Raw genomic sequence first — 25826 nt, 5'->3', positions numbered from 1 at the left:
TGGCTTCAAAGAACACAGCCACTTAATGGCAGACTTGGGACCAGAATCCCGGCCTCTGGCATCCAGCCCCATGGCTCCTCCGGTTTTGCACCTCCAGGAGCTCCAGAAATGACCCTCTTCTCTCCTGGGGAGCTGATGTCGTGGCATATGCAGGGAAAAGGCACCTGAATGAATCATGAGGACACAATGGCCAGAGTAGATGCTCAGGGATCCCGCCAGCCCCGAGCCCCCAGCTCAACCTGGGGCATCTGGATGCAAGCGGAGGGTGCCCCCGAGGAATAAGAACATTTGTCGCCTCCTTCTAGGCCCTGAGATCTGCTTGGGTAATAAGACAGCTCAGGCATTTGCAGGGGAGAGATTTCACACCTGAGAGAAGCACGCCCCCCACATGCCGTGAGCCCGTGGACATATCCTTCCCAGTGAAAAGTCATCTTCGCCACCACACCTTGGAGCCTGAAGTTTAGTTTCTTCAGGACCCCCAGAATACCACATGGCCTTGGGATAGTCCCTTCAGACACGACAGAGCCAGCCTGGCCTCCAGGACCAAGTGTGGTATCAGGGACTCATGCCAGGCCATTACTCAAACAAACCGCCAATCTGAGGGCCAGAATTACAGCAATTATTTAAGTATTCTTGGAAACCCTGAAATTTTCTTTCTTTTAGTCTGTACTAATTTTTTCCTCTAGGCTTCAGAACAGACTTGTAATTGTCAGCACAACAGTTCAGCCACCCGCCTTCTACCCTCCCTACCCCCCCAAACACCACACACACACACACACACACACACACGAGAAACCCAGGCAGGCAGGGTCTTCTGTGGGTTCACAGACAGCCCGTGATTCCAGGCAATTCGAGTCCTTCCTCTGGGGCACCTAGTCAGGCAGTAGAGCCTCGTTTCTCAGGAAGACTCAGCAGGTGGATGAGCCCCAGTGGTTGAAGGGGACGATGGTGCTGGGAATGTGGCTGGTAAAAAGGCTCCTCTTCCAACAGCTCAAACCCCCCAGAAGCCGCCCAGCCTGTTAAGCTGCATACAATTTCTCTGCCCACAGTGAGCAGATCCAGCCAGGGAGCCCCTGGCTCCCTGCAGCCAGCAGGCGGCGCCCTTGCGCCTGTTACCCAGCATGGTGGGGTCAGAAGCTCCCACCTCTACCTGCGGCTTGTCCCCCGAAGACGTGCCTCTCCCAGAGTGGCCCCTGATGACCTGCAGCTGCCACTAGAACCAGCAGCTCCAGCAGCAGCACCCCTCCCCCACCCCATCTCCCTCCACTGCTAATTGCACAAGCCAGGACTCGCCCCGTCATCGCCGTGGCCCGGACTCTACCTGGGGTCCCCAGTGACATCACTTCCTCAACCCTCAGCTCACCCATTTTCCAGTCATTGTGCCCAGAGCACCAGAGCTAATTGAAACAAGACGGGGACTTACATGTTAAAGTAGCCTTCAGCCGGCCGGCGAGGGCTGCTTCTGGAAAATGTTAGCGCTTTCCTGTTGGACGCCAAGCCCGCTTGGAACTAAGCTTCAAACGAAACCTCATCTGTAAAATGAGGGGGTTGGACGATCCCAGAGAACCCTTCTGACTCGGACAGTGTATGCTGCTGTGAAAAGAAAACCCAGCGGAGCCCTGGGTGGGGGAGCCGAGGGCTACTGCTGGTTGGCGCGACTGTGTCACAAATAAAGCGGTGGTGAATCAGGTTTTATTTTCGGCCCTGCAGCTGATAGATTAATTTCTTTTCTACCAGCCACACTCTGCGTAGTTCCAAGAAAATCACGCTCTGGCATCACCAACCACCAGATAGGAGGCCCCCCGAGGCACAAACCTCAGGCTGAGTGGCCCTTGGAAAGCTTGGCTTGGGGTAAAAAGAGGCTGTCATGGTCGCTCCTCCCCCACGCCATGGGGTTGCCATGGAGACCCCCCCCCTCCATCCTCCCTCAAGAGGTCTAAGCTTCAAAGGATTCCCCACCTACCCATCCCCAGATGCAAAATTAATGGATCGAATCTCAGGTCAGGCAAATGCATTCTCCTTGCAGAGACCTCGAAGACAGACAGATAGACAGACAAAAAGCTCTGTTTTCTGAACAGCTGGGCAAATTGAATTTGGCCGCGTAATTTTGGCTTGGAGGGCTACTGTTTATTTGTTTATTTAATTATTTAATGATTTTTTTTTTTTTTTTAATGGAATGCCTCCATTTGGGTACAGTCTTCCCGAGACCTCCTAAGCTCTTTCTTTGGCAAAGAAAAACGTCTCTTTATCTTTTTTTCTTTCTTTCTTTCTTTCTTTCTTTCTTTCTTTTTTTAAAGACAGAGAGCAAAGAGGTTTACAGTCATGCAGCTGGAAGGCCAAAACCGCCGAATGGAGAAATGTGTTTAGAGGACACCAGCCAGGAATCAGATGAACCACGGCTAAGACCAGAGGATGGTTTCTAAATCGACAAAGCAAGGAGCTTTCTTTTTACCCCAGTGCGAAATTCTCTAGGATCCTGGAGTCTCCACGCTGAAAGGGACCTCTGAAGTCACCCTGTGCAGCCACCCAGCCTAGGCAATCTCGGGTCCTTCATTCTTGGCAATTGTCACCCATTCTCTACTTGACTGGGTGGTCAGTTCTATGTTCTTATGCCTCGGATGGGAAAAATCTTCTGGGGTCCTGAAGTGGAGCTAAAATTGACTCCCTGTAACTTCACGTCTACCAGGGGCAGGTCTGTTCTCTGGAGGGCCACGCAGGGAAGAGACTACTCTAGCCCCAGCTGGCTTGGACCACACCCTTTGTAACAACCCTTCAAATATTATCAGTGGCCATCAAGTCTCCATCTCTCCCAGCCTTATCCTCCTGGTTCTTTTTTTTTTTTTTAAGATTTTATTTATTTATTTGACAGAGAGACCACAAGTAGGCAGAGAGGCAGGCAGAGAGTGAGAGGGAAGCAGGCTCCCCACTGAGCAGAGAGCCTGATCCCAGGACCCTGAGATCATGACCTGAGCCAAAGGCAGAGGCTTTAACCCACTGAGCCACCCAGGTGCCCCTCTTCTGGGTCTCTTAATCACACCTCACTTCACGGTCATTTCCAGACCCTTCACCTTACTGGCCACTTGCCTCCGGATACTTTCCAAGTTGTCACTGTCCCTTTTCCACTGTGGCTGGGGCCTGGTGGTGATGCTTCCCAATGCTGTGTTGATGAGCTGATGGATGTCGAGACGAGCCCAAACTTGAAGTTACGAACCCGCATGCCGATGTCACATCAGGAACCGGCCATAGGACACATCCTGCCTTGTCCTCAGCCTAATCCTTGATCAGCGGGCAACACGATGGCATGTTCTCATGGTCTGCCATGAGAACCACATGCTAAGTAAGTATCCTTAAATGTGTTTCTAGGGGATCAAAGTGTAGTCGGAAGTGATTTACTTTTTCATTCAATGAACGCTTATCGTTTATCAGCCAAGATCTTATGTCTGGTCATAGAAGTTAGGCTTTGGAGCTGTGACAATAAATGCTATAGTGTCTACCCTCAAGGAGATTAAACTAAATAATCTATAAAAGCCTAATTGACAGAGATGGGCCAATTCTAAGCAACTTTGGAAGAATGCTGATTATGACAAAAAAAATATATATATATATGTATGTAGTCATAGATGACTGGAAATAGAAGGAACCTCAGAAAGCTTGAATTTATACCTCCTGGTTTATATTTAAATGTTAAACGTTAAATGTTATATTTAAATGTTATATTAAATGTACTTGTCCAGCGTGAGCAGCAATAGCAGAGAAGGAGCCGTGAGTGACTTTGCTCGTGCCTGATAAAGGGTTCCAGTTGAATGATCTGGCCAAGGAAATCCGCTTGGTTGGCACCAGAGGCAGGATCAGAGACCAGATCTTGTGACATCGGACACTGGGCTCTTCCCAACACACCATGATGTCACTTGTAAACGACAAGATGTAGACAAGAGAGCACACGCTCTCTGTGGGGGAACTCTGTCCCGACGGAATCTGATTTGGACATGGCAGGCGGTGTGTCTGTAACTGGCAGAGATACTGGCTGTACAGAAATCATGTTTCACCCCTGCAAAGCGCCAAGCAGAAGCCAGAGGCACTCCTGTCTGTCTTCCAGGAGCTCAGACAATCCCTCCTTAGCCCTAGCTACTAAAATTCTCTCCCAGGATCCACCAAAGAGAAAATCCAACTTGCTTTCTCCCTCTTTGAGCTCCATGAGATTGGACATTACGGATCTTCCTAAAGTCCTCCTCTCTGGGTTCCCAGGGTGTGTCTCTCTCCACCGCCCCCTTGAGGACTAGCTCCCCAATCCCGACCAGCATCCTTTCTCTTTGTCCATCTGGCTCAAAACACAGAGATAAAATTTCACTTTCCTCTCTTTTGTAGAAGTTCATCATCTACAGAAGATTCTTAGGGATTCCTCCCAGAGACTGGTTTGATTGGATCCATCCATCTCTCCATGAATCCATCCTTGATTTTTAAGAACACTCCAGCTTGCTCTGGGATGACTAGGTCAAGTTCTGGGGAAGTCAGAGCCCTGTTTCCCGAGCCCTAGCTGATGTCATATCTCAGCTAAGGCTGATGGTAAATGCCTCCACCAGGCGTTCAAGCCATGCTCAGCTTGGGTAATCCTGGCCTCTCACAGAACCCATAGCCCCTCACCCTTGAGTACAAGATCAAGGCCAAGGGTGTGTGCCAGGCTACCCTACACACAGAGATGCCTTCCCACCAGAAGGTCTTGCTGGACAGCAAATGGCCCTCTTGCTCCTCTGGGAGGGAGTCCTCTCTCTCCTGAGACTGGGCCATGCCCTGAAATCAGACCCTATCTTAGGATAGGCAGCTGGGTGCTCAGGGCTCCCCAGGGTTGAGCAGAGCCCTTCTATGCAGTCACTCCTAATGCCTTCCCTCCTTAGCCTCCTCTCTACACCACCCCAAATCCCAGCATCACGCCCTCCTCTATGGCCCTTCTCGAAGAAGAGAAGGGATGAGTGGGGCTGTGTATTAACCAAACATCCTGAACCTTCCCAGGAGCTTGGATGCAAACGGCCAGGAGAAAACCCCTTTCAGTCCGTGTTGGGGCACAGTGAGCTGCCGGCATCCAGCTGTGACCTTCCAGGTGCCTATGTGAAGATTTTCCGTCCGATCCCATTTATATCTGCATCTGGCTTCCAAGGCTTACGGAAAATCGGAGCTGAGAGGGCCCTCCGAGACCAGCCCGTGCAATGCCCTGCTGTGCGGATGGGAAAACCAAAGCTTGGTGAATTCCCGAGGTCACTCAGTGAGGCAGAGACACAGCCGGAACTAGAGGCAGAGGGCCAGTCCGCTGGGCAGGAAGGAGACAGTGAGCTACGTTCTCACTGATGTAAGACCCCACGGTGGCTGGGGTCTCTGGCTTCTGCCCCTCAAACTTGGGGTCGCACAAGTGCCCATGCTTGACCTGGGAGCCTGCCAGGAACAGCCCAGCAAGGACCTGAACTTCATGTTCCTACCAAGGGCCTGATCGCCTGGGGAACCAGCCAATGTTGAGGAAGGACCCTCTTCCTGGCCTCTGTGCCTACTGGCAGGGTACCTGCCTGGCCAGGAGGCAGCCCTTGCACCCACTGCTCCAGCATTGGCCAGGGACTGAGACACGCTACCCGCTTACCTCATCCTTTGTGTCCAGACGTGCTCAAGGCACAGGCTCCCTTTGCCAAGGGCCCTTAGCTCCAGAGAATCCGGGTCCATTTCCAGGGACTGGGGTTCCCAGTGTACTAGAAAAGAGAGAAATGCCAGAGCAAGGTTACAAAAGTCAAGCTGTGTTTAAGACATTTCCTGTGAACAAATACTGCACACACACAGACACTCAGACACACACACACACGCCCTCCCCCCAAACATAATACAACATAGTTGTGCCATTCACAAAATAATCATAGAAATTATGGAAACATAATTCAGAGCACTGGTGAAGGCTTCCGCCCGCAGATCTCTGCGACCGGAAGTAAGAGCCCCCCTCCAAGGTAACAGCTCAAGGGGAAGTGGGAAGTCCTTCCAGGATCGGCCCCATTCTGAGGGGCACAGCATGAGGGTTGAAGGGGTTGGGGGCTCAAGGTGAAGGTGAAGGGGGCGGGGGCTCAGGGACTGGGCCTACTGAAGGCTGCCTCCCAGCCCCCCACCCCCACTCCCAGCCCCAAGCCCTTACCTCAGGGAGAAAGACGGAAAGCAGACTGCCCCCAGGGACAGCGCAGGGGTCTAGGACTACCAGTGGGCAGCCATCCCTGACTGAATGGGGCCTTTTTACATCACACCACCCAGGAGGGGGACGTAATCCCTCCCCGGCCACACAGAGCACTGTTCACACAGCTCAGGAAACAAAATAAATATATTCTCCCTCAAAGTCCCCACAATGGGGCTTTTTCATGGCAGAGAATCAAGAACAGCCTCCTCCTTCCACGTGGCGGAGGGGCTGCCCAGCCCTGAAGCCTTTGCCCCACTCTTCCTGGGACTCTGGGTCCACCTGCCCTGGTCATGGCTTGGTATGGACAGGGGCCTGGGGCAGGTCTTGAGCAGAGCCTGTAAGTGTCCGGGGAAAGGAGAGAGGCAAAAAATTAAAAAATTAAAAAAAAAAACAAAAAAAAAAAAGAGAGGAACCCAGCCTTTACTGATTTCCTACTGTGTGTCGGGCAGGCAGAGACCCGGTGAGGACACTCGTGTTGGATGAAAGCATCTACAGATTGGATTCCTCAGGACTGAAGGTGGGGGCACTCACTCCCGCTCACTGTTGAGACTCTGCCCTCACACCCCGTGCAAAGCTCCAGAGCCAAATGTATATGGGGCGGGGGGGCACCATTAAATCCAGCCCAGAACTCTCTCATGCCCCCATGGCTTTTGGGCACTTACTTTCAGGGGGATGACAACAAGCCTTAAAATGACATCCCTTGTTAATTTGGCCTGTTCCCTAGGCACAAACCAAATCAATATGCCCACCTCCACCTCTCCCACACCCCCACCCCCAACCCCCAACCCCTCTTCCTGGAACCCTCTCTTCCTTTCTGCTTTCCTTTCTCTAAGATCATGGGGAGCCATAGTAATACAGATAGTACTCAGCAAGTGTTTACTCTGGCCCAAACACCTCTGAACTCAGGCATCACCTCTTACAGGAAGCCTTCCCTGATTTCACCTAGCTTTGTGACTATCTGTCCAAGTGTCTCTCCCCAGCTGGGTGGGAGGGCCTAGAAGGCAGGGCCTTGTCCCCCATCTCTGAGTGCCCAGTGCCTTTCCTAGAGATGACCCTAGGACTTGGGTGAATGCCCCCATCAAATATAGGGAATTACAGAACACCTTGAACTAGGACAAGCCCCGAGCCACAGAGTATGATTGTGACAGTGTAGGAGTCAGCATCCAAGCTGTGAGGACTGGGCACGCCATTCGACTATTTAAGCTTTCTTTTTTGCTTTATTTTTTTAAATTTGTTTATTTATTTAGGCTTTTGTTAACTTTAAATTCAAGGGCAACAAGTTAAGTTAGTCACATCCCTCAGTTCCAAGTACATTATCATCATCGGTTAATGCAAAGCCCTCTTATTTTATTTCTTTTTTGCAGCTTCAATCGACATCAAACACCCTGCACGTATTTAAAGTGTACAATCTGATGAGTTTTGACACGTGCACACGCCTGAGAAACCAGCGCCGTAACCGGGATAAGCCACAAATCCGTCTCATCCCCCGAAGTTTCCTGGAACCCTTTGGTAAATCCCTCCTGCCCACCTCTGCCCTCTCCCAACCGCCATTCTTCAGGCCACCACTCTTCTGCTTTCCGTCCCTCTAGACCAATTTGCATTTTCTAGGAGTTTATGTGAGTGGAATCACACAGTCTGGATTCTGTCATTCAGCATAATTATTTTTGGAGTCATTCATGCTGTAGTGTGTCGGTGTTTTTGTCTTCTTTAATTGTTGACTAGTATTCCGTTGTATGCTTAGGGTATAATCTGTTCATCCATCTCTCTGTTGATGGACATCTGGGTTGTTTCCAGCTTGGAGCTCTTATAAGTAAAGCTTCTATGATCATATGTTTAGAAATCTTGGTGTAGACATATGCTTTCACTCTCAAAGTAGAATGGCTGGGTCGTATTTTATTTTATAGTTCTCTTTTTTTCCCCAATATTGACTTTCAATCTCCCTTAAGCATCTGCTCTGATGTTTATCATATGCCTTTAAATATGCATATATTCTCATAAAATGTGCAGAACTATTGTGTGTGGGGGGGTGGAAATCTAGTTCTGCTCCTTATTTGTTTCAATTGGTCCTATTTTTTGAGGTCCACGATGCACATTCTGCAATAAGAAGGGCGACATCCCATAGTATGTCCCACCACCTGACTTAGCCCTCCCTCTGATGAATGACAACGTGGAGTCGAAGGCAGCATTCCTGTGAGGACTGTCCCAGCGACCATGCGCTCCTTCTGGCCCTCTTGCCAACCTGCACGAGCACGAAGAGCTGGATCTCCGGGTACCAAGGTCACCAAGGGCTGCAGGCTTGACTGCGATTGCACTGCCTCAGCCCGCTTATCATGTGCCCTCCTGCAGTGTATCACCCGCACCTCCTCACATCCTGGCCTGCTCTGGGTACAGCCTACTTTGCTAATCTTTGTCATTCTCATGATTGTCAAGCCATAGGATGCTTCTACATATATTTGTCTAATTACTAATGAGTTTGATCATCTTTTCAAATACTTATTAGCTCCGAGGACTTTCTTTGAATTATACACACACACACACACACACACACACACACACACGTATATATATATATATTTCCAATTTATATTCTTTGCTCAGAAAACATTTGTATTTCTCAGCTTTTCCTTGTTGATCGGCAGGAGCTCTTTGTTTTATCGGAATTGAAGTGTAACTAACATCATGTGAAGCATCCAGATCTTCAGTGTGGAGAACGCTTACAATAGTGAGACCACCACTCAGATCAGGATTTAGAGCCTCTCCAACCCCCACAAAGGCTCTCTGTGTCCCCACAGGCAGGAACCTCCTAAAGGGACCACTACTCTGATCTCTGTCACTTTAGGTCAGTTTTCCTGTCTTAAAACCTCATATGGATGGAGTCATACAGTACGTTCCCCTTTGTGTCTGGTTCTTTTCACTCAATATTATCTGTGACATCCGTTTATGTTGTGTCTGCCATAATAGGGTATGCTTTTTCATTGCTGCATAATATTCCAATGCATGACTATACCATTATTTATTTGTTTCCTTGCCGATGGACATCTGGTTTGTTTCCAGTCTGGGGCTAGCATATGTAAATAAAGCTTCCAGGATTATGAGCATTACTGAATACGTAGGTTTTTTGGTGGATAGAAGCACTGAGTCCATTCGGGAGTGGAGCTGTTGCATCCTGGGGATTTTGTAGGCTTAGCCTCAGTGGGCACTGCCAAACATTTTTCTAAAGTGTCTGTACCCTGTTGTACCAGGAGCGTCTGAAAATTCCAGCTGCTTCTTGTCCCTGCCAATACTTGGTATTCTCAGTTTCTTGAACTGTAGCCTCACTGGTGGGTTTTTTAGTTTAGTTTTTTTTTTTTTTAAAGATTTTATTTATTTATTTGACAGAGACAGAGATCACAACTAGGCAGAGGGGTAGGCAGAGAGAGCAAAGAAGAAGCAGGATACCTGCTGAGCAGAGAGCCCGATGCGGGGCTCAATTCCAGGACGCTGGGATCATGACCTGAGCCGAAGGCAGAGGCTTTAACCTGCTGAGCCACCCAGACGCCCCCACTGGTGGGTTTTGTAAACAATCTGTAAATCCTAAGAGATCTCTTTAGTGCTTTATATATTGTGAATGTAAACTTCACTCATCTATTATCTCTCTCCAATGTATGGTATCTGCCTCCTCATATGTAAATTAGGGGATAACATTACCTACCTTCAAAGACCTGGCAAACAATGGGTACTGAATTCCTATACTCTACATTTCTGTCTCCAGCGGGCACCACAGTGCTGCTTTAACATGGCGGGGACTGGATTTTAATTTGTTAGGGCCTTGCCTGGATCCAGCAAGAAGCAGCTTTTCAATAAAGTTTTCTGATGGGGGGCGCCTGGGTGGCTCAGTGGGTTAAGCCGCTGCCTTCAGCTCAGGTCATGATCTCAGGGTCCTGGGATCGAGTCCCGCATCGAGTCCCGCATCGGGCTCTCTGCTCAGCAGGGAGCCTGTTTCCCTTTCTCTCTCTCTGCCTGCCTTTCTGTCTACTTGTGCTTTCTGTCAAATAAATAAATAAAATCTTTAAAAAAAAAAAAAGTTTTCTGATTGAATGAATGATGAGCCTCCCAGAAGGGATCTCCAGATTGCCATTCAAGGATCTCTGTGAGGGAACGAGGGGCTGTGGCATGGAAGTGGGGAGCGGGGTGGGGGCATTTCTCTCCAGGAGGCCAGCAGGTGTGCAGTGGATGGGGGGAGGACTCTCCTCCAGGCCTCTAGCCCTGGACACCAGGAGCAAGGACAGGGGTGGGTGGTACTGGGGGGGGGGGGGCACTGAGAGGTGGCAGCCTTTCCTCTTGAGCCCTGGTCTGCCCCGCTGGCTGCCCCAGGGCTGTACCCTTTTTTCCAGCCACTCTTTCTCGGGGGAGGAGGACAAGGAGGAAGAAAGAGGGAGTGGAAGGGGGTGAGGAGGAGGAGGTGGGGAAGGAGTAGGGGGAGGGGAAAGGAGGGGAAAGAAGAGGGGGAGGGGAAGGGGAAGGAGAAGGGGGAAGGGGAGGAGGGGAGAAGAGGATGGGGGGGGGGAGAGTAGGGGGAGGGCAGAGGAGGGGAAGGGCAGAGAGGAAGGAGGATGGGTTGATGAGGCCAGGAAAATGAGAGGTGGGGAGAGGAGGGGCAGGAGCCGGGAGGAGGACGGGCGGGGGTGGGGGGGGGAGGGCAGACGCTAGCCCCGCCCCCGCCCCCGCCCCCGCGCCCGCGGACTGCCCCCCTCCACCCCGGTTCCCACTGCCCTGGGCGGGCGCCGCCGGCGGCCAAGCGGAGGCGCCTCGCCGCCTCGCCGCCTCGCCGCCTCGCCGCCTCGCCGCCTCGCCGCCTCGCCGCCTCGCCGCCTCGCCGCCTCGCCACCTGGCCGGCCCGGCCGCCGCCTTCCCCGCCGCCGCCGCCTCCCCCTCCGCCCTCGGAGCGGTCCGCAGGCCCGGCTGGGCAAGCCACTGGGGCGCCCACCGCCTGGGGCCTCAGCCTCCCCCGACAAACAGCACTTCCCAGCCAGAGGGGTCGCCAGTCCCACGCCCGAGCCCTCCTGGACTCTCAGTTAGAGTCCGTCCACCCCTCCCTCCCTCTACCCACCCAGCCCGAGCCCGAGGACCAGGGAAGGGAAGCTGTTGGCCCAGGGTCGCACAGTGACTTAGGAACGGAGTCAGCCCTCGGCTCGGACTGAAATCCGTGTCCTGTCTTGCCTCTGCTGTGCGTCCAGCGCTCAGGCAAGTCACTCGGTTAGGGCCCCCCCCTCGCCCCCCAACACTGCAGGCTCCCCTGCCTGCGTGTGCTCGTGCTCAGAGTCATGGACTCGGGCTGGGTCCACAGACCCTCAAGGGTCCTCCGCCTTCCCTCGGCTTCTCCTCACATCCCATTCTCCATCCAGCAGCCAAAGTGAGTTGCGATCACCACACCCCGTGTTTAAAACCTCTGGGGGCTTCCCCCACGGTGAAAGTACAGAGGAAAGCACGGGTCATGGCCCTGGTTTCACTCCCCGCCACCCACTGAGCTCTGACCCCTGGACTGTCTTGTCCCCCAATCAGCCGAATTCATTTCTACCCTAGGGACTTTGCACTGATTGTTCCCTCTTGGCCAAACACTCCTTCCTTAGGGGTTCTGAACCAGGGACCTCTATGGATTGAGCTGAAATTCAATGTCATCATTTTCCTGTGTCACCCGATGTGTATTATGTTATGAACTTAAAAACATCACTCTGGGAAGGGTTTCTTAGGCTTCACTAAACGGCCCAGTGCCTATGGCACAGAAGAGTCTAGAAACCCCTAGATCTTTGCACTTGGCCGTCAGGTCCTGCTCCACATCACTCAGGGGGGCCTTTCTTGGCTATATCAGGAACACTGCTCCGCTTCTCTTCCAGGCACTGCCTAGCACAATGGCTCTCAAAATATAATCCCCGGACCAGCAGCATTAACATTGCTTGGGAACTTGTTCAAAATGTATGTGCTCAGGGGTGCCTGGGTGGCTCAGAGGGTTAAGCCTCTGCCTTCAGCTCAGGTCATGATTCCAGGGTCCTGGGTTCAAGCACTGCATCAGGCTCTCTGCTCAGCAGGGAGCCTGCCCCCCCCCACCTCGCCTGCCTGCTTGTAATCTCTCTCTCTCTCTCTGTCAATAAATAAATAAAATCTTAAAAAAAAAACAACAAAAAAATGCATGTCTCAGGACGCACTCCAGACCTACTGAATCAGAAACTCCGGAGGCAGCGCCCAGCCCTCTGTTTGAAAAATCCCTCCAGGTAATGCTGACCTTGGAGTCTCAAGGAGGAAAAAACACACTGGGCCACCATCGTCTCCGTGTCCTGTCACAGCTGTCACCAGCCAGCTAAGGAAAGCTGGAAGCCCAGTGGCCTAAGAAAGGGGAAGGGCTGTGGAGGCCAAGGTGTAAGGGGGTTGGGCTGGGTCATAAGATGTCGCCGCCTTAGACAGAAAGCCCGCAGAGGACTGGGCCATCTGGAGGAAGGGTCCCCGGCTGGACTTCAGTGGGAGTGGGGCTTGAGAAGTCCTGTTGGCTGGCCGGGGTCGCCCTGAGTTGGAGAGGAGAAGGAGGTCCACGTCTCTGCATTTCCCGTGTGGCAGGAGAGGAGCTGGCATTCCCCTGGCCTGGTCTGAACATTAACCAGTGTCCCTGAGGTCCCATTTGGACCTGGCCACAGTCGCTCCCAACTCATACCAGCCTGGTCTCCTGGCCCCTGCCCCATCGCCCACAGGAAGTTTCCGGGCAATCCCAGGGCCCTCCCATCCTGAGCTGTTCGCCGTGCATTTTCCAGGCAGACCAGATGTTCCTGCAACCCGAGCCTGAGCCCATTCTCCAGACTAGAGAGCTGGATTCTTGTCGCTGGTCCCCGGGCGCTGCCTGACACAGCTCTAGAATGGCCCAGGGCAGCGCTGCAGCCGCTGGTTTTGGTGGAGTTGTCAAGGGGAACTCACAGCCTGGTTCCTGTGGGTCACTGGTCTCTGGCTTCTGTACAGTTCCCAGGCCCCGGGTGGGGGCAGGGGGGAAACGTGACACTTTTAATTGACTTCCTCAATCTGATGATAGAGTATTGAGTATCAATAGACCGCAGCAAGCTATTTTCATCCATGATTTCAGATGGGGAGCCAAAGCCCGCCTGCCACCGAGGTCCTGCCACACCACCTCAAGGGATGAGCTCACCCCTGTCGGCTAGCCCACAGCAGCAGTTGCTATGGCCAAGGCAGTCTGATTCAGGATCTCCCAGGGAAAGTTCTAGGAAGAGGGGTGGGGGAGGCATAAGCAGTTATAGCCCCGTGCCTGAACCAGAGTCTGCCTGGAGACCAGCCTGGAGACGCTAGACCCCTCTCCTCGCTCAGCCTTGTCCCGGTTGGGGAACCCTGAGCAGGTGGCTTGCCCAATCCATGCCTCAGTTGCCTTGTCTTCAAGAAGAGGTTGAAGCAGTTGGTGACATTGGCTCTGGAATGTCACAATGAGGAGGGGACACTTTTCTCCCCTATCTTATCCTAGAGTCCCGAGCCTTAACCTCATGTGCTGTGGTCAAGATAAGAATCACCAACTTGATACATTCATGGGTCCTGGGTTTGGTTCCAACGTCCCCACTTGCATGTCCTTCCTGACCTTGGCCAACTGTCCTGGGCACAGGATTAGAGACATCATCTCCAAACTGTTAGGACCCCTCGTAGGCACGTCTACAGTCTGGGTCTAGTGTGAGCAAGCATTAATTGAAGGTGGAGATACGTCAGGATGCTGTGGGCACGCCTTGCCCTCACAACTCCCTGCCAGGCCACTAACCTAGACCTTTTGTTTGGCATCGTCCTATCTGACCTACATGCCGCCCCTCCCGTAGCAGTCTGTGAGTTCAAGGGCAGGGAGGGGATCGCATCACGTCTGTGACTACAGGACCCAGCGGGAGCTCAGTGAGTGGTCATGGAGCAAATGAATGAGTAAGTGAATGGATGGGTGGCCGATGTGTGGCTGAATGAAAGCCAGCCAGCCAGCCACGGGACGCAGGCTCGCTTGCTCCCCTGTGTGTCTGTGTGCCTCGGTGCTCGGTGCTCGGTGGGGGGAGAGGACAGGATTAGTCCCAGCCGACCAGGAGGGGGCTTGATGGCTCTGCCCGGAAACCTTGCCTCTCAGTCACGGTCTGCAGGCTCAAGAACAAGGAGAAGCTTTCCTCCATGAGAAAAACCATAGACTCATGGAATGCTGGCTCCAAGAAAAACCACAGGTCACTTAATCTGCACCCCTCCAATAGAGAGATGGAGGCCCAGACAGGTTCAGTTCCTGCCTCTATGCTGAGCTCATCATGGAAACTGTTGTTTTTCCCTGAAAAAGGAGCCTGGGGGTAGGAGAGAAGGGGCAGGGGGAGGAGTCAGTATTAAACAGACCAATTGTTAATCGCAGAGAAAGCCTGGGCCTTTCCAGCGGCCTGACCAGCCCAGGGCAGGGGGCTCACAGAGGAAAGCAGGCTCGCCAAGCTCCAGGTGTGCCAGCTCAACTGGGCTGGGCCATCAGGCATTGTGTAACCAAGCCAGAGGCTCCAAGAAACACCTAAGCTGGCCTGGTGTTCGTCTTGGACCGCGGTTTCCAGCTATTTCCTATAGGGGCAGGTTTTGCTGAGCACAGGGTTTTCTACATTTTCCATCCGTTTGCTATTAAAGAAAAGCAGGAGACAAAATGTGAAATCCTTCCCTGAGGTTGCCAGAAATCTCCCAGTTCGGAAGAAGGAAGGGCTTAAACTCTGTCCCGTGGTCCTTGGACGCCTGGGGCATCTGACGCAGCAGGAGCGGGTTCCAGGGTAAAATGTGCTCCTACTGGCAGCTCCCATGGGGCCCGGCAGGGAGCAGGAGCTGAGCCCACATCCTGCGGCTGGGCTCCTGGAGGAGAGGTGGGGGCAGGACGGGGCAAACCATCAAGAGCCCTGGAGGAAGCTCTAGTTAGAAGGCTTAAGTCAGCTCCGGGGCGGTTAATACAAGGTCCCACCTACCAAAATTCCATTTGCACCAAAAAACTCATCATCAAAATTCTCATTTCAGTCTTAATGCCATAGCTCCACAAAGCCCCACAGGGGGAAAAAGGACAGATGTCTTTAATACATTCCTGTGGGGAGAGCACCTTGGGAGGCCAGAGGGGCCCTGGCAGGGTGACAATGAGTCAAGAAGGGTCTGGAGCACAGGACCTTCCTAGGTGGGGAAGTCTAGAGGATATGAGCTCTCAGGTCCCACGAGATTGGTGTCAGGGGTCTGCGTGGACCCCCACCCAAGGATGGGAGTAGAAAGACTTCACACGAATATGGGCACATTCCAGCTGCAGAATGAGCCCAAGTTGAGGAAGCAAAGCTATGTCCAGGATGTCCTCGTACCTGTCCCTCCAAAGTCCATCCCCAGGCCCTCGGGCCACTCCCTTGCACAGGTGGGAGGCAGGAGACCCTGATGACCCAGAGTCCACCACCTGCCCTCAGGGTCAGCGTCACCCCTGCAGTCCGTGTGACTCGGCAGGAGCTGACTTCTCTCTCTGCCTCCCTTACTTCATTTGTGAAAGAGAAATAGCAGCATCTCCAAGCAAAGCGGGGGAGGGGGCCGGGGGGGGCTGGGGGGCTGGAGAGGGGAGTAGGCAGCCCATATAAGGGTTGAGATAAAGCAGAGAAGCAAATAATACAGCTCTGGGAGCATGCTCAGTGCTCCATAAATGTTAGCTGTTAGGAAACTGACTGATGCCTGGAGAGCGGAATATGGACAGCTCGGGGGCATCTGCTCCTGCAGGCAGTGGGGGACCTGTCAGCAGGGTGAGGCAGGGCGGGCACCACAGGAGTGCGTGAGGACGGAGCCCTGTCCCCAGGGGTTTACAGTGAGGCCTGGGTCTTAAGGGCTGGGGCAGGAAGTGGAGTTCCGGGAATGCTGGCCAGACGGGACTCTGGTTTCCCTGCAGGGACCAGGCTCTGTGACCACAGGGACTGTGCCATGACAGGCAGTGTCATCCCACCATCCAGGCCAAGCACTCCTACAGGACCCCCATGGAGGTGACCCAAACGGATCGAACCATGGGGAATTTGGATGTTGGAAGAAGCTGCCTGATGTCCCCTCCCTCTTCTGGAGGGCTTCCTTGAAGCTTCGTGGGAGCTCCCAAACCCCTGTGCCCACAAGGTACCTCATCCTTAAGTGCCTACACACCATGCCCCACAGTGTGCTGGCTGCTGAGTGCCGGTGTCTCCCCCTGCACTGAGGTCCCCGAGGCAGGGACAGCATCATCCCTGTGCTGGCTCAGCCTCTTGGCACACCAGCGCAGCAGGCGCACACACACCAAGATTTTTTCTAAAAAAAGGTGGAGTTCTGATACTGCTAATTGAAGCATCAAAGTCCCCATCACAGGGAAAATCAGAATGTTGCTGGGCTCCCTTCCACTTCTGTTGTTTTAGTGTGACTTTTGTATTGACTTACCTATGGGGACACACTCTTTTAGGTCCATCGCAACTTTCAAAGTCTTTTTCACCCAGCAGCCTTGCCTGTGAAACATGTGCTTCTCCTTTTTGGTTTCTCGAAGTAGCCCCTGGAAAGTCTGGCATTAGCTGTTTGCCAAGGAGACAATGAGCCCCAGCACAGACTTCTTTCAGAGTTTTGTCATTTAAAAATACATACATAGATCTGGGGGGTGCCTGGGTGGCTCAGTCGTTGAGCGTCTGCCTTCCGCTCAGGCCATGATCCCAGGGTCCTGGGATCGAGTCCCACATAGGGCTCCCTACTTGGCGGGAGGCCTGCTTCTCCCTCTCCTACTCCCCCTACTTGTGTTCCCTCTCTCGCTGTGTCTCTCTCTGTCAAATAAATAAATAAAATAAAATATTCATAGATATGTATCTATGTGTGTACGATGTTTATTTATACACATACATACACAAATAACATAATGGCTAAATACATCATTTCTTGAGAGACAGCCCATGAGGGACTCCTGGGTGGCTCAGTCGGTTAAACATCTGCTTCCCCCTCACAAAACAAACTGAGGGTTGCTGGGGGGAGGGGGGTTGGGAGAAGGGGGGTGGGGTTATGGACACTGGGGACAGTATGTGCTTTGGTGAGTGCTGTGAAGTGTGTAAACCTGGCGATTCACAGACCTGTACCCCTAGGGATAAATACATATTATATGTTTATAAAAAATTAAAAATTAAAAAAAAAATCTGCTTCCTCTCAGGTCATGATCCCGGGGTCCTGGGATCGAGTCCCACATTGGGCTCCCTGCTGAGCAGGGAAGCCTGTTCTTTCTCTGCCTGCTGCTACCCCCTGCTTGTGCTCTTTCTCTCTGACAAATAAATAAATAAACACAAATCTTAAAAAAAAAAAAAAAAAAAAGAAAAAGAGAGAGACAACCCGTGATTAAGAAGGGCATTTTGGAGATCTGGGTTTGAGTCCTGGCTCACCTTCCCACCAAATGAGTGCTTGCACAAACCACAGGCCTTCACATCCCGGATACAGCAGAACTCCTAGGAACCCTTCACTTCTTCGTCTAGTGATTCATTCATTCATTTATGAGCTCAGTACTTATCAAGGACTTACTGTGTGCAGACACCTAGCGGAGCTTACATTCAAATTCAGCCAATAAACAAAGCATATGGTTAAGTCAGAGGGGGACAAGTGGCCTAGAGAAAAAGAAGTGACAAAGGACAAAGGGGATGGGGTGCTGAGGGCAAGGCTGAGGGCAAGTTGCAGTCTTAAGTGTTGTGCTTATAAAACATCTGACGTGATGGTTAAGAGCCTGGATTCTGGAGCCAGACCTGGGTTGAAATCCTAGCATGCGTTAGCCGTGCAACAGGGGGTAAGTCACTTAACCTCTCTGGGCCTCGGTTTCCTTATCTGTAAAATGGGGATGATAATCATAGTAGCTCCCTCCTAGGGGATTATAAGAAGAACTGAGTAATTACACGTAAAGGGCTCGACACAATGCCAGCACGTCGTGAAAGCTACGTAAGCATCGAATATAAACAACAGGAAGCACTGGCCATGTGTCGGTGAATCCAGGGTCTGCCCTCATTTTCCTGGGCCCCCGAAGTTGTGGCCATGGGGAAGGGTGGGCAGGTGCCCATCAGTTCCTTCAGCTCCGGAGCCAGCTGGAAGCTCGTTCCTCTGTGTGGCCGTGCAGGGTGTGACCAGCTGATCTGGGTTTGAGTCCTGTTCCCCCTATGGACTGGCTGTGTGACCTTGGGCAAGTTGCACGACCTCTACAAGCCTTGGTTCCTCCTCTCTGATGTGGGAATAGTCATAATGGACCATTGGCCAAGACCCAGGCACTGTTCTAATTACTTTGCAAACATCCCCTCATTTTGTCGTTGCCACAACCCTCTGAGTTGGGTCTTCTGTTATTCTATCGTACAGGTAGGGAAACTGAGGCACAGGCAGGCAAGAAGTCGGCCTGGTACAGCTAGGACTCTGATGCCTCTCTGCTTGACCACAGCGCTCCCCTCATCCCTCACTCTAGTGCCTCCTGGGATGGGGGCATAACACAAGTCACCCAGGCTCAGAGCACGAGCTCTGGCTCTGTCCCTGTCATCACCGGTGCCTTCCCCAGGAGTGGCCAGATGGAAGTTGGGCAGTTGGGGCCTAGGGTTCATTTTGCTGTCCTCTGTGCTTTCAGAAGTTCCTTCCGCCAAACAGAGAGCAATCATCACTGGCTCTAAGTTTGCAGGTGGCTCGCATTTCACACCCTACACCTGTCCTGCCCCCTCACCCCCCAAAAATCCCAGGTTCTGCTACTTGGTGACATCAAAACAATTAATTTTTAAACACCCACATTTGGCCCAGACTCAGACCTCTCAGAGAGACTGGGCTGAACCATGATTCAAAAAGCAATAACAACAGCTAAAGCCCTAATAGACTTAGTTGTTTGTTTTCATGAAAAGACCCAGAGAGACTAAAATGTCTGGGGGTGGTTTCGGGTCAACAGGGAAGTGGAGTCACTCTTCGGGGAGAATTCCAGAGGGCCATGTGGACAATCAGAAATAAACCTACCTGTGCTTATTCCAGTCTGTGGACCTTTAAATAGAGCCCCTCCACCCCCCCGGCCCCACCCAGGGACATTTCTGTAACCGTGGGATGAGGTGTCCCTTGTGCAGACTGTTTATGGGACTGGGTCATACCAGCCTTCATTGGGCTGCTTTGTTGTGTGTCTGCCTGTGCAGCCACAGCCCGACAGTGAGGGGTCCCAGTGCTCACGCTCCTTTTGCCACTTAAACTCCAAAAGCAACGGTCATCCCAGGAGTGAGGTTTTGTAAGAACAGATGGAGCTCTGGCTGTGGCACCAGAGACCTTGCAGGGCTCCCCAGGGAGGACCACCCTCTGGGGCTCCAGAGCAGTTCTGGGATGGGTGTTGGGAGGACCCTAGGAAAAGCCTGGACCCTTTGGTCCCTGAGTTCCCTGACCTTCAGGGGTGCTCACCTTGTTCTCTGATTCCTAACACAGTACCTTTTCTTGCTGCGGAGAGGTAGTACACGGGGCCCCCACAGAAGGCTGTGATGAGTCCAACCCTGGCAGATGGCCTGTCTCCATCCATTCAGTCACTCACAATGTGTTAGGCATTGCACCAAAAATCACAGTCGCAGGGCTCCATCCATGGGACGTGCACGGTGCACCTGGCCCCGTGCTGAGCCCCCCACAGGTGGTCTTTCTTTAATCCCCACAACAACCCCAAGGGGGATGATCCTCACTTTATTATCCCCATTTCACAGGTGAGCAAACTGAGACTCTGAGAGACCAAGTTCCTGCCGATAATGGAGAGCAGGTGGGGACTGGGACCCGGCTGTGCACAGTTATGAAGCACTAAACTCTCCCACCTCCATGACACAGGAAGCACCAGTCCTCCCCTCCGGGAGCCCAGCCTGGTGGGAAAGGGAGCCAGAAAACAGACCATTACAGAAAAGCCTTAGGGCATACCAACTCGGGCAAGATCAGGCAGCTGGTCTGGCCCAAACTGAGCAGGTAGGCATAAAGAACTTGGAAGAGCTCATCTTTGAGATCAGTCTTTAAAGAAGAAGTCAAAGCCAGAGGGAGAAGGACCTTTGATCTAGGGAACAGTGAAGCAAGACTTGACACTCAAGCTTGTGGACCTCCAGTAGACATTGGGGTCTTGCCATTGGTATCATCAACTGTTGACCTTGCTAATTTCATAGCCACACGCAGGTACTAAAAATCTATGTTTGTGATATTGTCCATGTCCCCACCATGATACAGCCTACACAAGTTCAGGTCTTCAGATGGGGAAACTGAGGCTCAGTGATATGAAGACCCTTGCCAGGGTGCACGTCACAGACATAGTCTCCAGGACTCAAAGGCTTTAAGGACGGACCCTTCAAGAGTACCTGTTTCAGCTGTCCCTTCAGTTGGCGACTCCCCTCCAGATGTCCCTCCAAAGTAACTGCTCTAACTTTTGCTTGAGTGCATTTAATAGGAGATAACTCATGACCTTCTCAAAGCCGTCATCTGTCCGCAGAGAGATTTCACAGTTACTAACAAGTTCTTCCTTATTTTGTATGTAACTGTTTCTCCATTACGCCTATTCCCTCTGGGGGCTATTGAGATCAGCATCACTTTCGCCAGAGGCCAGCCCTCCAAAAATTAGGAAAAGACCATAGTCTTAACCAGGTGGCCTCAGACATACAGTGAGGCTGCTGTGTCTCCTGTCCCACTGCTCTGTGGTGCTTCTGCCCTGGCATCAGGCCAGCGCATGCCTGGTTCCAGCACTCAAGGGTGGGGGTGACCAGCCCCAGGGACTTTCACCCAACCATGTCCACAGACTTACTCTAGCCCAGTGGGGTCCCCCACCCTGGTGCCAACTTTGTCTGCAGCAAGCTCTGATCTCCTCTCTTTCCCAGAGCTGGAGAGACAGTTAGTAGCGAGAAGGCAGCAAAACGTCCTACTGTTCACGCGCGCGACGCCCCGGTGTGAATCTCACCCAGGACGCGCGGCCCCCTGACTCACCCGGGGTCCGCCCTGGGTAAACGTCCCGTGCTGGGCTGTCCTTTCAGAGCGTACATTTCCATGAGCCTCAGGTTTGGTTCCCAGAACAGCAATAAAGGGAGGACCCACACAGTCCCTCAGCCCCCCTCGCTTAGCCAGTGTTGACAGAAGAGCCACGTGACACAGAAACGAGTACGGCAGGGGCCTAGAATGAGTGGGAGAGAGAGAAGGAGCCGGAGGGCCGGGTGCTGTGGCTGCTCATCCCCTGGGACAAAGCCTGGCATTGTCCACCTGCCCCTTCTCCGGCTGTCCCTTGTGGGACTGTGGGCTTCCAACCCTAGCTGGACTGAAGCTGGGTTGAATCCTCCTCACTAAAGCACCCACCCCCGTAAGGGCCTGTCCCCAGGGAAGCAGCTCCCGCTCGGGCTCAAGGGGCATCAGGTAAAGAACCCCCCGCCCTGGCACTTTTCTTCCCTCCTTCCCTCGCCCAGCCCCTTGGACACAGCGTGGCAGTGGAGGGAGGCCTCTGCATCTGGAATCTTCCAGCCCTCCTGTTCCCTTGCCTGGGTGTATTTGTCTTGGCCGCCTTCACCTGGGCTTTTTACAACAGATTTTCTTTCCTCTGCTTCTACCCCCCGGGCCTCCCCACCCCCAGCAGCTGGCCTCCGCGGGCCCAGCACACAGAGCGACACTTGTTCTCAAGGAGCCACAGATCCCCGCTCTGCGTAGCAGCCCACCCGTGTCTGAGCCCCCAGCTGCCAGTTCCCTCGAGGGCTGCGGAGAGCCGCCCTGGACCGAGTGGCAGAGGCAGGGCCGGGGACCGGAGTGCCAGGAAGGGGGGCACCGGGAGGCCCGAGTTAGCAGGGGCAGGAAGAGCTCCTGCTAGCCCTGCTAGCCTGGGATCAACGCACGGCTGGCACAAGGCGACCTTACACGGAGACTTGCTGGAGAAAATTAGGGGTCCGATGGAGAGAGTCAAGTCCCCAGACCAGGTGGTGAGAAGAAGGTAGAGTAGAGCTGATCTAGAGGGGACCCTAGGAAGAGGGGGCCTGCATTCAAGCCCCCACCTGGCCCTTATTATCTGCCAGCTCTGGGCCCCTGCACCTAGCTCCTGATCTGTAGCATGAAAATGATAATATTTTACTTGCTTCAAGGTAAGGAACTGGACTTCTTGAGGTACTTTCCAGTTTGAAAACCTATGACTTAATCTTTTTTTTTTTTTCCCAATCCCAGTAAGAGGTTATTTGTGTGCAAACAGAGCATTGACATAACAAGATGTGCCTGGGCTGGGGGCTGGGGGAGGGAAGGGGTTTTCTGCCTGGTAACTTCCAGATCCGTGGTGAGGATTAAATCCCGTTCTGAATCACGGCCAGTCTTCCTTGGGAGATGGTTTCTGAATAGAAAGGCCTTTATGGTTCCCTCAAGGGCAGCTCTGGGCCCCTGCACCTAGCTCCTGATCTGTAGCATGAAAATGATAATATTTTACTTGCTTCAAGGTAAGGAACTGGACTTCTTGAGGTACTTTCCAGTTTGAAAACCTATGACTTAATCTTTTCCCAATCCCAGTAAGAGGTTATTTGTGTGCAAACAGAGCATTGACATAACAAGATGTGCCTGGGCTGGGGGCTGTCTACGGACTCCTGGTCTACCAGCATCCTGGCTCCTTACTACAGCTCTCTGACCCTGGGCTCATCACTCTTTGTCATTTGTATCTAGCTCTGCTGGAAATCCTCCCCTAAAACTGCCTGGGACCCAAGGGCAGGAATCCCAGCTATTCTGCCCCCTTGATGTGTCAGGGTCTAGCACAGCAAGGATGTACTGGAACAACAAATAAATACATAGATCAATGTCCCATCTTTATGACGGCACTGGATCCAACTTTTGACCCCGATGCTCTCTAAGCGTATGTCAAGCCAACTCAGTGATCCTGTTTAAAAACACAGACCTCTGAGATACTGTCTGGAAGCAGTCCCTAAAATCATAAGCACTCCTCCGGAGATAGCCATCTGCTGGTCTTCTAGCTCTACCTTTTCCTTAGGGAAGGTCCGGAGAGGCATACAGTTTAGAGTATGAAAGAAGCTCCTCTTTCTTTCTTATCTCTCCTTCTTCCTTCTTATTCCTTTCTTTTCTCCCCCCTTTTCTCCTTTTTCTCTCCCCAGGCAAAGCAGGGTAGCCAGGTGGCTGCTGAGGCTTGCCTCTGGTCTAGGGTTTCTGGGAGCAGAGTGGCAGAATTCCCTGATTCTGGGTTCAGCTCTTCCTCACCCATACAGATGTCCCAGCGGGCATCATAGTCCCCTGCACTTGGCCAAGTCTCTCGGAGTCTTCCCAAAGTCGCAGGGAGCTACGTTCAGGTCCCAGCAGAGGTCCATCACCAACACAAAGCAATGACTCCCCCCGGAAGGGGATATTAGGCAGTGGTCCAAGTGAGTGGAGAAGAAACTAAATCCCCACCCCCCCTGAATCCCATGGCACAGATCTGCCTCGGGTTAAAGGCAGCCCCAGTCCCGAAGCCCCGTGGCTCTGACCCTGTGAATGCACACGTACACACGCACACATACAAACATGGCCTCATGGTCCGTAGGATGGAAAAGCAGTCTCAAGTTGGTTTAGCGTGTCTGCTCAATGTGTCACTTCTATCTATAAAGTCTCCACCCAATAGGGAAAGATTGAGAAAATCCGGGACATGCATCCTGGGCCTTGGGGGTTGACAGGAACTGTGAGTCGGTGTGAAGGTGAGTCATCTTTCACACTTGCTCACAAGCCTTCTACAGGGCTGTACAAAATGCGGCTTCACGCCACCCTTCAAGGCTGGGCTGCACAAGAGAGGCCTAGAGGGGGTCGGTGCCACACCACAGAGGATAGAAACGCTAAAAGATAGAGAAGATGAGAAAGGAACACAACGGAACAAGTTCTGGGTGAGGGTCCCCCACACCCACACCTCTGGAGCTTGCTCCCATGTGAATGCGGCCCCAGGGACCCAAGAGGACAGCGGTCCAAACTCTTCACCCGCACCATGCGCTAACACTAGCACCCCCCACCCTAGGCTTGTTGGGGGGATTAATTACAGAAGGTTTAGCACAGTGCTTGACATGTAGAAAGTCTGCAAAACCTCAGCCGCCATGACGGCGAAGATGATAAGGACGGTGATGGAATTCGTTCAGCTCTTGGGAGGGACAGTGTCCCTGAATCCAAGCTTCTGTTTCCCCTTTCCCAGAGTTGCTGCTAGAGCCACAGACTTAGGACTCTGGGACTGGACACATTCTGGGACTCCACAGAAAATACCTAATCTCCTGATAGGGTCCTGGTCAGAGCAGGAATGGGAAGAGCCCAGCCCTAGATATAAACAGGTACCATTACTCTGATGCCTCATGTCCTCTCTTGACCTTTGCAGCCAGTGTGACTGTGCAGAGCATCTAAACCCTGGGTGGAGTGCCTCCCACCCAGCCTACCTGGTCGACGGCCTCCCGCTCTCCTGCAAATGTGGTGAACTGCTTCTCTGATGTTATCGCCACGCATTAATTATGCCTCATAAATGGAAGCAAACCGTACATATTCTTTTCTGTTTCCTTTTCCTCAATATGTTTTAGAGATGCCTTCATGTTGTTGTGCGTACCCACGGTTCATTATTTTTTTTTTTTTTTTGGCTGAGAAGTATTCCATTGTATGTAGGTATCACAAATGGCTTTTCCATTCATGGACATCTGGGTTGTTTTTCACTGAAGGCTGTTATGAATAAAGGGGCTCTGATTTACAATAAAACTCCATTTGATAATCCATGGGAGAAAACCTTCGTCTTCTTCTCTCTTTTTTAAAAATAAGGTTAACCATATAGTTTTGACCAGATGGTAGTTTTTTTTTTTTTTTAAGATTTTATTGATTTATTTGACAGACAGAGATCACAAGTAGGCAGAGAGGCAGGCAGAGAGAGAGAGAGAGAGAAGAGGAAACGGGCTCCCTGCAGAGCAGAGAGCCCAATGAGGGGCTGGATCCCAGGACCCTGAGATCATGACCTGAGCTGAAGGCAGAGGCTTAACCCACTGAGCCACCCAGGTGCCCTGGGAGAAAACCTTCTTGAAGTAAATGGTACTGGAGCAGCTGGATATCTATTCAGAAGAAAACTAACATTTACTTCTAATTTATACTTCACACAAAAATGGATGCAAGGTGAATCACCCACCTGAAGTAGGAAGGTAAAACACTTCTATAAGAACACAGGGTAATAGCTTCCTGACTTTGGGAAGGGCAAGCGTGTCTTCACCAGGACTTAAAAGGCATTAACCATTAATGAAAAAAAATAAATAAAAAGAAAGTGGACTTCATTGAAATGAATAACTTTTCATCAGAAGACATCATTAAGAATCTAAATAGATAGGACAAAGACTGGGAGATATTTGCAATACATATGTCTGGCAAAGTAGTCCTATGCAGAAGGCTGATTTTTAAAACTCCACAAGTCAGATATAAGGAAACAAAGAACTCGATTAAAAAAATAGGTGAGATATTTGAACAGAAACTTTAAAGAGGATATTCAAAATGGAAGGCAAGCCTGGGAAAAAATACCCAACATCATGATTCGCCAGAGAAATGTAATTTAAAGCCACAGCGAGACCTCATGGCATACCGGCATTCCATCAGAAAGACTGAAATTAAAGAGACTGACATCACCAAGTGTTGGGGAAGGGGGAGCCACTGGAAAGCCCATACC

General features: G+C 52.0%; 1 long non-coding RNA gene across 1 annotated transcript in view; it reads right to left on the bottom strand.

The window, feature by feature from the left end:
- LOC131835625 (uncharacterized) overlaps nucleotides 1-25826 on the bottom strand; it is a 101169-nt gene that overhangs the window by 3963 nt on the left and 71380 nt on the right. Inside the window, exon 2 of the long non-coding RNA XR_009355278.1 lies at nucleotides 5624-5729. This is a non-coding gene — a long non-coding RNA (uncharacterized LOC131835625). The remainder of the gene's footprint in view (nucleotides 1-5623; nucleotides 5730-25826) is intronic.

Source organism: Mustela lutreola, chromosome 7 (assembly GCF_030435805.1).
Source record: "Mustela lutreola isolate mMusLut2 chromosome 7, mMusLut2.pri, whole genome shotgun sequence".
Taxonomy (NCBI): Eukaryota; Metazoa; Chordata; class Mammalia; order Carnivora; family Mustelidae; genus Mustela; species Mustela lutreola.
The sequence above is the reverse complement of the archived record's forward strand: the minus strand, read 5'-3'. Positions and strand labels throughout refer to the sequence as shown.